This window comes from Triticum aestivum, chromosome 1B, assembly GCF_018294505.1.
Source record: "Triticum aestivum cultivar Chinese Spring chromosome 1B, IWGSC CS RefSeq v2.1, whole genome shotgun sequence".
Classification (NCBI taxonomy): domain Eukaryota; kingdom Viridiplantae; phylum Streptophyta; class Magnoliopsida; order Poales; family Poaceae; genus Triticum; species Triticum aestivum.
Window position 1 is genome coordinate 148,408,017 of NC_057795.1, and position 5,121 is coordinate 148,413,137.

The window sequence follows — 5,121 nt, forward strand, 5'->3', positions numbered from 1 at the left end:
CGACAACCATAAGGCTCCTGCCAGTTGTCGATAACTTCTACAAAACATGATCATCTCATACAACAACTTATACCACATCATGTCTTGACCATATCACATCACAACATGCCCTGCAAAAACAAGTTAGACGCCCTCTACTTTGTTGTTGCAAGTTTTACGTGGCTGCTACGGGCTTCTAGCAAGAACCGTTCTTACCTACGCATCAAAACCACAATGGTGTTTCATCAAGTTTGATGTATTAACCTTCAACAAGGACCGGCCGCAATCAAATTCGATTCAACTAAAGTTGGAGGAACAGACACCCGCCAACCACCTTTATGCAAAACTAGTTGCATGTCTGTCGGTGGAACCGGTCTCATGAAACGTGGTCATGTAAGGTTGGTCGGGGCCGCTTCATCCAACAATACCGCCGAATCAAAATAAGACGTTGGTGGTAAGCAGTATGGCTATCACCACCCACAACTCTTTGTGTTCTACTCGTGCATATCATCTACGCATAGACCTGGCTCGGAGGCCACTGTTGGGGAACGTAGCATGCAATTTCAAAAAAAATCCTACGCTCACGCAAGATCTATCTAGGAGATGCATAGCAACAAGAGGGGGAGAGTGTGTCCACGTGCCCTCGTAGACCGAAAGCTGATGCGTTTCAACGCGGTTGATGTAGTCGAACTTCTTCTCGTTTCGACCGATCAAGCACCGAACGTACGACACCTCCGAGTTCTGCAAATGTTCAGCTCGATGACGTCCCTCGAACTCTTGATTCAGCAAAGTGTCGAGGGATAGTTCGGTCAGCACGACGGCGTGGCGACGGTGATGGTGAAGTGATCCACGCAGGGCTTCGCCTAAGCACCACAAAGATATGACTGGAGGCATAAACTGTGGAGGGCGACGCCGCACAAGGCTAGGAATCAATGTTGTCTGTTCTAGCGGTGTTCCCCTTCATAGATATAGGTTGGAGGGGAGGAGAGGCAGCCAACGGGGCGCCCCAAGTAGGAGGAATCCTACTTGGGGTCCTCCCAGTTCGGCCTCCCCCCTTTCCTATTCCAATTCGGAGTAGGAAGGGAAGAGGGGGGAAGGGGCAATCCTATTCCCCTTTTCCTTTCCTCCTTCTCCTTTTCTACTCCAATTTGGCCAGCCCATATGGGGGGGGGCACCAGCCCCTTTGTGGCTGGTGTGTTTCCCCTCTTGGCCCATAAGGCCCATATCTTTTGCCGGGGGTGCCCGAAACCCCTTCCGGTGTCCCGATATATACCCGATACCCTCCGGAACACTTCCGATGTCCGAATACCATTGTCCTATATATCAATCTTTACCTCTCGACTATTTCGAGACTCCTCGTCATGTCCATGATCTCATCTGGAACTCCAAACGACATTCGGTCATCAAATCATATAACTCATATAATACAAAATTGTCATCGAACGTTAAGCGTGCGGACCCTACGGGTTCGAGAACTATGTAGACATGACCGAGACACTTATCCGGTAAATAACCAATAGCAGAACCTAGATGCTCATATTGGATCCTACATATTCTATAAAGATCTTTATCGGTCGTACCGTAATGACAACATATGTTATTCCCTTTGTCATCGATATGTTACTTGCCCGAGATTTGATCGTCGGTATCTTCATACCTAGTTCAATCTCATTACTAGCAAGTCTCTTTACTCGTTCCGTAATGCATCATCCCACAACTAACTCATTAGTCACCTTGCTTGCAAGGCTTATCATGATGTGCATTACCGAGAGGGCCCAGAGATACCTCTCCGATACTCGGAGTGACAAATCCTAATCTCGATCTATGCCAACCCAACAAAACACCTTCGGAGATACCTGTAGAGCATCTTTATAATCACCCAGTTATGTTGTGATGTTTGATAGCACATAAGCTATTCCTCCTGTATTCGGGAGTTGCATAATCTCATAGTCAAAGGAATATGTATAAGTCATGAAGAAAGCAATAGCAATAAAAGTTAACGATCATTATGCTAAGCTAATGGATGGGTCTTGTCCATCACATCATTCTCCTAATGATGTGATCCCATTCATCAAATGACAACACATTTCTATGGTTAGGAAACTTAACCATCTTTGATTAACGAGCTAGTCCAGTAGAGGCTTACTAGGGACACGGTGTTTTGCCAATGTATTCACACATGTATCAAGTTTCCGGTTAATACAATTCTAGCATGAATAATAAACATTTATCATGATATAAGGAAATATAAAATAACAACTTTATTATTGCCTCTAGGGCATATTTCCTTCAACACGACCATGAGAGCCCACCGAAAACCATCCAATTTGGACCTCACCCGAAATTTAACAACGAAGTCTCCTCGCGCCACATTAATCACCTCTAAAGTTTCGCACTTTACCCCCGATAAGAACCCATCGGATCGTCCTCTAGGAGGCAAACAATGTCAGTCAAAATCAACTCCACCTGATAAGGTTCCTAGGAATTGTGAGGTGAAATTATCTCTACCAGTTTCGGTGAGGGTAATAAAATCTAATTTATGATCGATTGACACTTTTGCAAGGAACCATTTTTTAGCCAAGACTGCTAGACCTTTGCTATTCCAAAAAATTCCTTTCATTTGTCATCATGAATTTTTTTCTTAAGTTTGACCCTCGCACTTCTCCGTACTGCCAATGTCGGATAAACTTTTCTATTCCAGGAATGTTTTGGTTTATCCGCCACCCCGTTCGCGTTCGCATGACCAGTGACAACTTGTGGCATACTCTCTAGTGGGACATGAACTATATGTCCCTCGGACTCTACTCCTTCTAACTCAGCCTCAGCCTCCGAAGTAGGTATTAGGTCTACACAAAATTTCTCTAGGGATAAAAGTCACAAATTATTAATCTCACTCTCGTTTATGGGTTTGACCGCCGCAATATTGCGAATAATCTCAGAAGCTCTCTCAGCCTCCAAGTCTAATAAATCGTTAATAGATTTCGCAATTGATTTCCCATTTGACCCAAGTGATACTCCTAAGTTGGTTGCATTACTAATGATCTCATGCTCAAAAAAATGCAAAATGGAACAACTGGCATTGGCAGACATACATGTAGCCGCCTCGAAATCATGAAGCTTGGCTGCCCTCATAGCACGCCCTAACTGCAGGTCATCAGCGTCAGGTTGGGCCTGAACTCGGTTACTGACACGCCTGTCAGCCGAAACCGTGTTCATGATCCCACCAAACGCAATCACGTCGTCCGTAGTCCTATCTGTCGGCGCCAGGTCCTTGGCCATGCCCTCGTCCGTCCCATCAGTGGACATGGGGCATGGCTGTGTAGGCTCAGATCGGCGAAGAGCCGAGGGAGGAGAGTGAAGGGCCTCCTGCCCGCCAGTCCCCACACCCTCGACACAGGTCAGTCGCCGGGCGGTCACCACGGGAGAAAGAGAAGAGAGGGCCTCCGGCCCGCCCCTCCCCTTCCCCTCCACCATGATGGGGCACCGGGCGTCCACAGTACAAAGCTTCCTTGGTTCTGAAATGTGTTGCTGTGTGCCATGTATTAAATTAGACACTCAAATTTGATCGGTTTTCATGTATTATACAAAAAACACCATTCATATTTTTTTAAATTTTGATTTTATGGAAAATAAGTGTTAATGTATACTATAGAAAACTCGGACACGCCCGGCGCCAATCCATAAACATCGTTCTAGCCTCGATCCTTCCTCTCATCCACCTCGATCTCATCTTCTCCCAACGCACACGAATCCCCGCCACTCTGCTCTGATCTGCTCTTGGCGCGCGTTCTAAGCTCAGATCATGCCGACGGCCCTCCGCAAGCGCCCGGCAGCGGGACAGGAACCACGCGTCCATGGCGGCAAAAGCCCCGATGCGCGTTCGGTAGCATCTCCAACTACGAGAAGCTTGAGGTGCTCGGAGAAGGCACCTACGGGCAGGTGCTCAAGGCGCGCGACCACCGCACCAGCAAGAAAGTCGCTGTCAAGTGGGTTCGCGGCAACGGGGCCGGCGGACACGGCTCGCCCGACATCCGCACAATCACCCGCGAGGCCGGCTGCCTCGGCGCGTGCCGGGGTCATGAGTCGATTATCGAGATCTTGGATGTGGCGTCGGATGCCGAGACAGGGGACGTGTTCCTCGTCATGGAGCTCGTCGTCGACGGCCGCACCCTCCGCGAGTCGCTTTGGAGGCCTGTATCCGAGGACGTGATCCGCGTGATGATGGAGCAGCTCCTGGATGCGGCAAAGAAGATACATGGAGCCGGCCTCATCCATTGGTACTTCAAGCCAGAGAACGTCATGGTCGGTTTCTTCGACGGGCTCAAGGTTGGTGACTTTGGGTCGGCGATACGGGCGAAGCCGGCCGGAGTGCTCTATGAGGAGTGCTGTGTCGGCACCCTGATTTACACATCGCCAGAGCAGCTGGAAGGCAACCGGTACTACGGCCAGGCCATGGACATGTGGGCGCTTGGGTGCATCATGGCGGAGATGTTGACCGGAGGGACCCTGTTTGTGGCGGAGACAGAGGAGGAGCTGCTTGCCGAGATCTACAAGTTGCGAGACCAAATCACTTCTATGGGGAAGCTGAATTTGGAGTTCTTGGAGGAGCTTTCAGAAGTCGGGCGTGAGGTCCTGACCGGCCTGCTTGCCTTCAACCCTGACGATAGGATCACGGCGGCAGAAGCGCTTGAGCACCGGTGGTTCAGCAAGCCCAAGGCAGCAAAGCACCCTGGCTTTGTGACATTGATGAGTTAATTAGCTTGATGTAGCATCTGATAGATGCAGTGCCACTGGTTAACAATCCGGAGTTCAAGTAAGAAGAAAGAGGTAGTCAAGCAAGTTTACCGCGTAAAAAGAGATGGTCATAAGAGTGCTACTTCGAATTTAAACTCAAATGAAAAGGAGCCAATGAAAGTGTTGACATTGGCTACTACAGGCAATGAGATGAAGCAATCAATTGTTGAGAGTCAATCAAGTGCCAAATATGAAGAGAAGAAGTTGAGAGTGCACAAGGTAAAACAAGAATTGCCATTGCTTCAAACAAAATCGCAGCCGGGGTGCCCACTCGGCTTATCATATTGGCAAAAAAAAGAAATTACAAAAACTTAGTGCACAAGAACTTGAGGAAAGGAATATGGCATG

The 5,121-nt window shown here is 48.4% G+C and overlaps 1 pseudogene; it reads left to right on the forward strand.

The window, feature by feature from the left end:
• Nucleotides 1-3,781: 3,781 nt before the first annotated feature.
• Nucleotides 3,782-4,734, forward strand: LOC123088495 (putative cyclin-dependent kinase F-2; annotated as a pseudogene).
• The last annotated feature ends 387 nt before the right edge of the window (nucleotides 4,735-5,121 follow it).